Here is a 10,915-nt window from a genome sequence, read left to right as displayed (position 1 = left end):
GGCAAAGAAAAGGTCGCAATGTCAAGTACACCCCTTTTTTGTCCCCCAGCCTGAAACTCCCCAAACTGTGCCCTACAACCCAGGAAGCCCCAGGCAAAGAAAAGGTTGCAATGTCAAGTACACCCCTTTTTTGTCCCCCAGCCTGAAAGTCACCCAAACTGTGCCCCACACTCCCAGACGCCCTAGGGAGAATGCTCTATCTAGTAAGAGTCAGGGCCTAAAGAAAAGATGGCAATACAAAATACGCCCTGTCTTTGTCCCCCAGCCCGAAAGTTCCCCAAACTGTGCCCCACACTCCCAGACGCCCTAGGGAGAATGCTCTATCTAGTAAGAGTCAGGGCCTAAAGAAAAGATGGCAATACAAAATACGCCCTGTCTTTGTCCCCCAGCCTGAAAGTCACCCAAACTGTGCCCTACAACCCAGGAAGCCCCAGGCAAAGAAAAGGTCGCAATGTCAAGTACACCCCTTTTTTGTCCCCCAGCCCGAAAGTTCCCCAAACTGTGCCCCACACTCCCAGACGCCCTAGGGAGAATGCTCTATCTAGTAAGAGTCAGGGCCTAAAGAAAAGATGGCAATACAAAATACGCCCTGTCTTTGTCCCCCAGCCTGAAAGTCACCCAAACTGTGCCCCACACTCCCAGACGCCCTAGGGAGAATGCTCTATCTAGTAAGAGTCAGGGCCTAAAGAAAAGATGGCAATACAAAATACGCCCTGTCTTTGTCCCCCAGCCCGAAAGTTCCCCAAACTGTGCCCCACAACCCAGGAAGCCCCAGGCAAAGAAAAGGTCGCAATGTCAAGTACACCCCTTTTTTGTCCCCCAGCCTGAAACTCCCCCAAACTGTGCCCCACACTCCCAGACGCCCTAGGGAGAATGCTCTATCTAGTAAGAGTCAGGGCCTAAAGAAAAGATGGCAATACAAAATACGCCCTGTCTTTGTCCCCCAGCCTGAAAGTCACCCAAACTGTGCCCTACAACCCAGGAAGCCCCAGGCAAAGAAAAGGTCGCAATGTCAAGTACACCCCTTTTTTGTCCCCCAGCCTGAAACTCCCCAAACTGTGCCCTACAACCCAGGAAGCCCCAGGCAAAGAAAAGGTCGCAATGTCAAGTACACCCCTTTTTTGTCCCCCAGCCCGAAAGTTCCCCAAACTGTGCCCCACAACCGCCCTCCCAGACACCCCAGGGAGGTCCTTCTGGACAACAACGCCCCTTTTCGGGTTTCTTTAAAAATATAAATGCTGCAAGAATCGAGAAGTAAAGAAACCGCTAGAAGAATCGAGAAGTAAAGAAACCGCTGCAAGAATCGAGAAGTATTTCTCCTATTTCCCCCACAGATACTACAAAATTGTGCCTGAGCAAACTTACACATTAAAATTAAAAAAAAAAAATTGAGCTAGAATGGGGGTCCTTCAGATACAGCCCCAAAGATGGAAAGAAAGCCATTGGGCTGGGGATGGACCTGTCTAAAGTACTGAGGACCTCCAGGATAAATACACAGAAGAAGTGGGGACCCCTGGCCTAGCTGGGTGTTGGCTGGAGCTTCAGCAAAAACCACACTTTATCTCCCAGTCAAGTCAACTTGAAGTCTTGACTCCTGGAGCCTGAGTGAAGCTGGGCTGCTTAGGATGACAGCTGGGTACAGCTGGGCCACTGAGAACCTGAGGAAGTGGCCCTGACAAGAAGGAACCCCACCCTGGTGGGGGCAGAGCCAGAGGCAGGGGGCCGGGATGCTGCTGGCTGCCAGTGCAGGAGCTGCTGGCTCCTGGTCCACCCAGGAAGGGGGATGCTCTTGGTTTGTGCTTCCTGGTCGGAGAGTTTGGAGTTTCTGGGCAGAGGGCAGAACTGAAGGGAAGCATGAGGAACCATGTCTTCACACCACAAGTAGAGGTCCTTAAACTGAATTAAATCTTTTATAACAATGCACCAGCTAAGAAGAACCCCACCTTTGAAACCTATTATGGAAACAGGGAAGACTAGAGTTCATCTTCAGAGAAGGACACTAAGCAACAAAGCTTTTACATCAAAGAGTAACCTGAAATGGCCCCAAACTCAGAGAATGTATACAACTCAAAAAAGAAGTTAAACATCAAATGAGAGACACTAGGGAAAAACGAACCAAAATAAAAAATTCCATCCAAGGAAAACCAAAAGTTTAGGAAACAAAAAAGGAAACCAACTTGCAGAGGAGGAACAGAATCTCAAAGATGAAAATAATTCTTTGAAAATGAGGGTGGAGCAATTGCAAGACAGGAAGTTAAGACAAACCAGGAAATAACAAAAAGGACAGATTTTAGTGATTGCAAACAAATAGAACAAAATGTGAAACATCTTATAATTTAAAAAACAGATCTGGAGAACAGATTTAAGAAGAGAAACTTCAATTGGACTGCTTGACAATTGTGACCCAAAAAAAACCCTTGACACAAAATGCAAGAAATAATTTAGGACAATTGTCCTGGGAGTGGAAGCGCCAAGATGGCAGAGAAAAGACACGACTTTCTCAGAGCTCTCCCACACATACCTCAAATTAACAGCAAATTGAGCCTTTGATCCGGTCGTATGAAGTGACAGAACCCACAAGTATTTGGAATGTAACAAATTGCCAACAGAAGGGGTAAATTTAAAGATTTCCAGAAAAGGTCTGTTTCAATTGGCCACTGTGAGAAGTGGGCCGAGCGCTGGTAGTACAGATCCCCAGGGTGGTTGGGATCTAGGCACTAGGGAACCTACCAGTAGGAACCAGTAGGAAGCAGAGTTGGCTTCTCTGTCCTGGTTACAAGCCAGTACATCAGATTATCTGGAAAACATCCAACACAAATACAAAAGACAATTAGTGAGCCGCTAAATCCCAGAATATCCTGGGCCCTGGCCATGCCCACCTGGCCACCAAAAGTTAGTCAGCATTGAAGCCAGCACAGCTTGTTAGAGGAAGCTTGGACAATCTCCCCGTTGTCTGAAATGGACCTCAACCTTATTTAAAAAATAAGCAAAAAGAATTCTCAGCATAGATAGTTTTTATGGAGAAAGAGAAGAAATTTCAAACTCTGAGGACACTAAAAGCAGATCATCTCCAGAGACCCCAAAGGATGATGATAAGAATTGGTCCCCATCTCACAAGCCTGTCTTGGAAGGCTTGGAAGGATTCAAAAACGGACTTAAAACAGGGAAGAAATAATAAAGAAAGGCAATGAAAATTTTGCAAGACGGTTTGGAAAAGGAAACAGAAATTATCTGAAGAAAATTCCTTACCAAATAGATTGAATGAAATGGAAAAAAAAAACATACAACACCTTACAAAATAGATTTGACAAAATGGAAAAAGAAAATAACTCCTTAAAAAATAGAGTTTATGACATGGAAAAACTGCATTGAGCAAAACAACTCATTTAAAAATTGAATTGCCCCAATCCAAAAGGAGCTAAAAAAGGTAGCTGAAGAAAATCATTTACTAAACATCGAGCAAATGGAAATGAATGACTCAATGAGACATCAAAAATCAGTCATCCAAAAAAATTGAAAAAATACAAGAAAGTAAAATGCCACTGACCTGGAAGATAGACCTAAGAGAGACAATCTAAGCATATCTGGACTCCCTCAAAAGTAGGATCAAAAAAGCCTAGACATCATCTTTCAGGAAATCACCAAGAGAAACTGCACTGATGTCCTAGAACCAGAAGATAAAATAACCATTGAAAGAATTCACCAGTCATCTCCTGAAAGAGTTCCCCAAATGAAAACTCCATGGAATACCATAGCTAAATTTCAGAATTATCGGATTAAGGAAAAAATATTGCAAGTAGCCAGAAAGAAACAATTCAAATATCAAGGAACTGCAGTCAGGATCATCCTGTGAACATCAGAACCTTAAAGGATCGAAGCACCTGGAATCTGATATTCTGAAAGGTAAAGAAAAAACTTGCATTGTAGCCAAGAATCAACTGTCCAGCTAAACTGAGCATTATCTTTCAGGTAAGAAGATGAACATATGGATTTCAATCATTTATGATGAAAAGAGCAGAGCTGAACAAAAAATTTGACTTGCAAATACAGAACACAAGAAGCATCAGAAGGTAAAAAGGAAAGAACTCCTGAGATATATACCCGTGTTATAGGTATACTTAGAAAGTGTGGGCATAATTTGATTTTATTGTGCTAATATGAAAAAGTAATTAGAGGTGGAAAGGGGATTGTACCAGAAAAAGAGAGGGATATGAAGGTAAATAAGTGAAATTATATCTCATTAAGAGGCAAAGAAGATCTATTATAGATGAGGGAAAGAAAGGGAGGGGGATGAACATTGTGTGAATCTTACTCTGATTAGATTTTGCTCAAAGAGAGAATAACAAACATACTGGGTATCACAGAGAAATTTCTCTCCCCTTCTAGAGAAATGGAGGGAGAAAGGGGGAAAAGAAAGGGGGAAACTAATAGAAGGGAAACAGAAGCAGTAGGGGAAAGATAAAAGAAGTGGGGGGGAGGGGTGCTGTGTGAAGAGAGGTGAGGGTCAGAAGCAAAATACTGGGGAAAAGAAAGAGAAAAGCATAACTTGGAGCAAATAAAATGGCAGGAAGTATAGAATTAGTCATGTTAATTGTGGATCTGAATGGGATGATCCCTCCCATAAAAAGGAAGCAGATAGCAGACTGGATTAAAAGCCTGAATCCTACAACATGTTGTTTACAAGAAACATTTAAAGCAGAGTGACACATACATAGTAAAGGTAAAAGGCTGGAGCAGAATGTATTATGCTTCAGGTGAAGTAAAAAAAAAAAAAAAAAAACAAAAAAACAAACAAACAAAAAAAAAAAAAACAGAGGAATAGCGATCCTGATCTCAGATCAAACAAAAGCAAAAATCTATCTAATTAAAAGAGATAAGGAAGTAAACTATATCTTGCTAAAGGCGGGGTACCCAATATAAGGAAGCAAGCAATAGCAATATTGAAATATATATGCACTAAGTGGCATAGCATCCAGATTACTAGAGGAGAAGATGAGAGCTGCAAGAAGAAATAGACACCAAAATTATATTAGTGAGGGATCTCAATGTTGCTCTCTCAACAGTAGATAAATCAACCACAAAATATAAGAAGTTAAGGAAGTAAATAGAATTTTAGAAAAGTTTGAAGAAAATTGATTGAAGACAGAAAGGAGTATACTTTTTTTCTTGGCAGTTCATGGAACCTATAAAAATTTGACCATGTCTTAGAGCATAAAAACCTCAAAATCACAGAAAGGCAGAAATCCTAAATTTTTTCAGATCATGATACAATAAAAATTACATTCAATAAAAAGCCAGGGAAAAATCATCTTAAAGAACGAATGGGTGAAACAGCAAATCATAGAGACAACAGTTTCATGCAAGAGAATGAGTAATAAGACAACATAACCAAAATGTGTGGGATGCAGCCAAAACAGATATTAGGGGAAATTTTATATCTCTAGATGCTTACTGGTATCAGAGAAACAGAAGTACAATGAAGTGGCTAACAAAAGGCTAAATTTAAAAAACCCCAATTAAATCCCAAATTTGAAATTCTAAAAACGAAAGGACATATTAATAAAATGGAAACTAAGAAAACTATGGAATTAACAAAACTGAATTGCTTTTAGGGGAAAAGTAGATAAACCTTTAGGTTAATCTGATTTTCTTTCCTTTTTCTAATCAAATGATCAGTCTCAAAAATAAAAAGGGAGAGCTTTGTACCAATGAAGAGGAAATTAGAGCAATAATTAGGTGTTATTTTGCCCAACTTGACATCAATAAATTTGATCATCTAAATGAAATGGAGGAATTCTTACAAAAATATAGACTGCCCAGATTAACAAAAGAGGAAATAAATTACTTAGTAATTTATTGTAATAGTCCCATGTTAGAAATAGAAATAGAACAAGATATGAATCAACTCCCTAAGAAAAAATCTCCAGGACCAGATGAATTTACATGTGTATTCTAACATTTAAAGAATCATTAATTCCAGTACTATGCAAAGTATTTGAAATCATAGAAGGATTCTTACCAAATTCCTTTTATGATGCAGACATGGTACTGATATTTAAACCAGGTAGAAGGATAACAGACAGAAAATTATAGACCAATTTCCCTAATGAGAATAGTGATGCAAAAATCTTAAATAAAATATTAGCAGAGATATTACAGAAATTCATCCCTAGGATAACGCACTATGACCAAGTAGAATTTATACTAGGAAATATATAACTTATGGTTATATGTGAGGAAAGCTACTATAAGCCTACTTGATTATATCAGTAACCAAAGTAAGAAAAATTAACGGATGATTTCAATAGATACAACACAAGCACTGGATATAACATTCAACACCCAATCCTATTAAAACCACTAGAGTGTATAGGAATAAATGGAGTTGTTCTTAAAATGATCAGTAGCATCTATTTCAAATCAGCAAGCCTCATATGTAATGGGGACAACCCTAAAACATTCCCAATAAGATCAGGGGTGAAATAAGGTTGCTCACTGTCACCATTACTATTTGATGTTGGATTAGAAATGTTAGCAAATATAATAACAATTTGACAATACTACCTAAATCAATCTACTTATTTAGTGCCACACCAATCGAACTCACAAGAAATTATTTTACAGATCGAGACAAAATAATAACAAAGTTCATCTGGAAGAACAAAATCAAGAATTACAAGGGAATTAATGAAAAATCGCAAATGAAGGTAGCCTAGCTGTGGATACCTAAAGTTGTATTATAAAGCCGCGTTTTCATTAAAACCATTTGGAACTGGCTAAGAAATAGAGTAGTCAATCAGTGGAAGAAGTTAAGTTCACAGGACAAAGTAGTCGATGACTAGCGTGATCTACTACTTGACAAACCCAATGACACCAGCTTTGGGGATAAAAAATCTATTTCACAAAAACTTCTGGGAAAATTGGAAATTAGTATGGCAGAACCTAGACATGGACCCACACCTAACACAATATACCAACATAAGGTCGAAATGAGTTCATGATAGCATGGAGTTATAAGCAAATTGGAAAAACATAGGAAAGTTTACCTCTTAGATCTGTGGAGAAGGAAGGAATTTTTGACCCAAGAAGTGCTGGAATTAATTATTGTAAAGAAAATAGATCATTTTGATTAATATGAAGTTAAAAGGTTTTGTACACAAACAAAACTAATGCAGTCAAGATTGAAGGGAAGCCATAAACTGGGAAAACATTTTTACATTCAAGCGTTCTGATAAAGGCCTCATTTCTAAAATATAGAGAGAATGGATTCAAATGTATAAGAATTCAAACCATTCTCCGACTGATAAATGGTCAAAAGGTATGAACAATTTTCAGATGAAGAAATTAAAAACCTTTTCTAGCCATCTGAAAAGGTGCTCTAAATCACTACTGATCAGAGAAATGCAAATTAAGATAACCCTGAGGTACCACTACAACACACCTCAGATTGGCTAAGATGACAAGAAAAGATGACGTTTCCTGTCATCTTAGCCAATGTTGGAGGGGACGTGGGAAAACTGGGACACTAATACATTGTTGGTGGAACTGTGAACGGATCCAACCATTCTGGAGAGCAATTTAGAACTATGCCCAGAGACTTTTCAAATTGTGTATACACTTTGACCCAGCAGTGTTTCTATTGGGCTTATATCCCAAAGAGATTTTAAAAGGGACCCACATGTGCAAAAATGTTTTCATAGCAGCCCTTTTAGTCATGTCAAGAAACTGGAAACTGAGTGTCAGATGCCCATCAGTTGGGGAATGGCTGAATAAGTTATGGCATATGAATGTTATGGAATATAATTGTTCTATAAGAAAGGATCAGGAGGACGATTTTAGAGAGGCCTGGAGAGACTGACATGAACTGATGTTGAGTGAAATGAGCAGAACCGGGAGATCACGGGACACGGCAACATCATTAGTATATGACGATCCATTTTGATGGCGATAGAACATGAGGGGGAAAAGTGGAAATAGAAAAAAAAATCCGCTAATACCCCCTCAATGAAATCCTTTGTGGAAAACACATAGGAATATTAGTGCCAAATTTTGAAACCCCCAGATCCAAGGGAAAAATTTGCAAGCATCATACAAAAAAAGAAACAAGACATATCAGATGCCCCAGGAAAAGATTGGAAAGAAACAGATCTACCTAGGGCTGATTCTGAGAGGGGAGGTTGTTGAGAGGTCGTGAAGAAAGGAGAAAAGACAAGCAAGGCAGCATGGAGTGAGACTTAACTGAGGGAGGGAGGGAAGACAGAGGAGAAAGACTGAGATAAAAGGGGAGGGAGGAAAAAAGAGACAAGAGGAGAGAGTGAGAGCGCTTATGTTGGAAAGATTTCATGTAATATAGTATTTAAAATTATATTTTTAAATCTGTTTAATAGTATTTTTCCAAATGCAAGTAGAGTTTTCAGCATTTGTTTTTGTCAAACTTTGTGTTCCCAATATTTCTCCTTCTCTCCCTTAACCCCCACCATACCCAAGACAGCAAGCAATCTAATAAGTTAAATAATTGCCATTTTTAAGCATTTAACTACATTTCTCATATTATGTAGGAAGAAATCAGATCCCAAGATACAAAGCACGACAAAGGAGGAAAACAGGATTCTGTATGTGACGGGGAGCTAGACCCCAGACTCAAATTGGCTACTCAGAGACATCTCCAGATACAACCAGAAAGCATGGATTCTCATGGTCTGGGTCCCCAGGCCGGAAAGAGGGGATGGACGAACTAGCAAAGACTCGGGTTCATTGGATGGACTGAAAAGGAAGTAACCATTGACCCATAATCAGCAATGCTGTCCAGGTCCTGTGACTTGCTGAAGCTTAGACCAGGATCCTGTCTGAACTCTTCTGCCCTATATTGCTCTGAGAATAGGGATCATGTGACTCCCAGAAACTTAGGTCTAGGGTCTGACCTTTTCTGCCCCAGAGTCCTCTAGGACTAGAGATCCCCCGATTCCCTGAACCTCAGCCCTAGCTTCGACAGCCTCTGAGAATGTGCCCTCTGCCCCCGCCCCCCCCCCCCCTGCCCTCCAGCCCATTCAGGCCCTCTTTATTTCAGACCTTGGAAGTTCTCTCCCCCCAGTCCGGATGCTTTTCTCCCACCAGGACATGTTACTTAGGCCTTCAGGCTGATTCCCTCCCCTCCCTCCCTCCCTGTCCCCCCAGGATCCAGGTAACTACCCTCTCCCCTTCAGAACTCGCCCCGCCCATCCGTGGGAGCTTTCAGGAACCACTTCACTAAGAGATCTTGGCCCACTCTAGTGCTTAAGTGCATGAGCCAGAGGATGGTAGGATAAGGCTGTTTAAGGCAAGGAGCAGGAGTCAGAGACCCCATTCCCTGCTCCCATCCCCCTCCCCCTTCTTGGAAACCCTGTCATCACCGACCCACAATTGGCGTCTGGCTGCCGGTGTCATCCACAGAACTCCAGCACTGTCCAGGCCCGGAGGCCTCAGGGCCGTTATCCCACCTCAAGCAGGACAGATGGAGTCTTCTGGGCCAAAGGGACACAGGTCTCCCCTTGAGAAGCTGCTGCAGGCTGGCGAGGGGCGAGGACACTGGAGCCCTGCCCAGCGGGGGTCGGACTGAGAAGAGACCGGGACTTGGACGTGACGTCAGCAGCAGGAGCCGCCGAGTGTCCGAATCAGTGATTTCTGGTTGACCAGTACTTGGAATTTCAGGGCCTGGAGTCTGGAAGAAACAACTCACAAGTAGATTAGCGATGCAAGGCCTGAATATGAGGGGGGAAAATGGAGTTAATATGGGGGTTACAGGGACAGAAACCAGAGTCCCCTCCCACATGAAGACTGGTTGGGGGGAACGATGAGGCTCTCATGAATGTCTCTCATCCAGACAGATTTTCCTAGAATAAATAGCAAAAAGTATTTCCCCCAAATTCCTACTTTTGTTTCCTCCAAGGAGATGGGGCAATGGGGGGAACATGGTGGCCTCCTACACAGTGAAAAGAGCGCTCAGGTGGTCTAGGAGGCGAGCACCATGATGTTTAGAGAGGATGACAGAGTGGAGATAATCTTACGTGGGTATGATCACCTTCCTTACAAGGGAAGGCTTTTACCCAGGTAGTACAGGGTAGAAAAAGCAAGAACAGTTGGAAGCCCCTGCCAGAGGACATGTGCACAATCCTCCTGCTGCTCCTCCCCTCGGGGTGTCCCCCTTCTCCAGAGGGGCTTCAGGATGGGGGGTTTCACGGCCCTTTCAGAATGTACTTGCCTTGGAACTGAGTTTAGGAATCAGGAGTTAGGGAATTAAAGGGGCCCTGGTCAGGGGCAACCAGGCAGCAGCACGGGCAGCTGAAGATGCCAGCCTACTTCCCTTGGCCTGAAGTGAATCCCGCTTTACAAAACGTAACAAACCCTTCTAAGTCCATGGACAACTCGCAATCATTGTTTCTCTGCAGGCTCAATGGGGGAATGTTTGGCTGTCAAAAGCCCCTTCCTTACAGAGCCCCCATGAGCGAGAAAACATGAAAGGCATATTTGGAGTCAGTATAGAAGTTCTCTCTAGGGGAAAATGCTCTGAACCTGGTGAGTTAGAACCTCCAATGACTGGCCGAGAGTGAGCTTGGAGGCTTCCTCAATTAGACCATGGCAGCCACAGCATCCCAAAGACACCAAGTTTCTTTGAGAACTAAGCAAGGAGGCCTTGACCTGATCTCAGGAACTGAGTTCAAGACCCCTAGGACTGGGCCCAGTCCTTCATCACCATAGAGTAAAAGGCTTTAGGTCAGGCTAAGATGGGGGGAGGGCCTGATCAGGGAGTGATAAGATTGTCTGCTTGAGCCAAAAGGAGGTGGGAGTTAATTCATGGCTGATAAGCAAAGTGGATCTTCAGACCCAAACTCAGAAAGTGAAGGGTTTTTTAAGAGCAGCAGCCAGAGAAGCCACCAGG

The 10,915-nt window shown here is 42.1% G+C and overlaps 1 long non-coding RNA gene across 2 annotated transcripts; it reads left to right on the top strand.

The window, feature by feature from the left end:
• The first annotated feature begins 1,133 nt into the window (after positions 1-1,133).
• On the top strand, positions 1,134-9,891 carry LOC127537809 (uncharacterized). Of its 2 annotated transcripts, XR_007947613.1 has the most exons (4): positions 1,134-3,903; positions 3,970-4,070; positions 6,625-6,707; positions 8,559-9,891. It is a non-coding gene; the product is annotated as an uncharacterized LOC127537809 (long non-coding RNA). The 2 variants fall into 2 exon arrangements; XR_007947612.1 differs by having other exon boundaries at positions 1,134-4,070.
• Positions 9,892-10,915: the final 1,024 nt, after the last annotated feature.

This window comes from Antechinus flavipes, chromosome 5, assembly GCF_016432865.1.
Source record: "Antechinus flavipes isolate AdamAnt ecotype Samford, QLD, Australia chromosome 5, AdamAnt_v2, whole genome shotgun sequence".
Taxonomy (NCBI): Eukaryota; Metazoa; Chordata; class Mammalia; order Dasyuromorphia; family Dasyuridae; genus Antechinus; species Antechinus flavipes.
The sequence above is the reverse complement of the archived record's forward strand: the minus strand, read 5'-3'. Positions and strand labels throughout refer to the sequence as shown.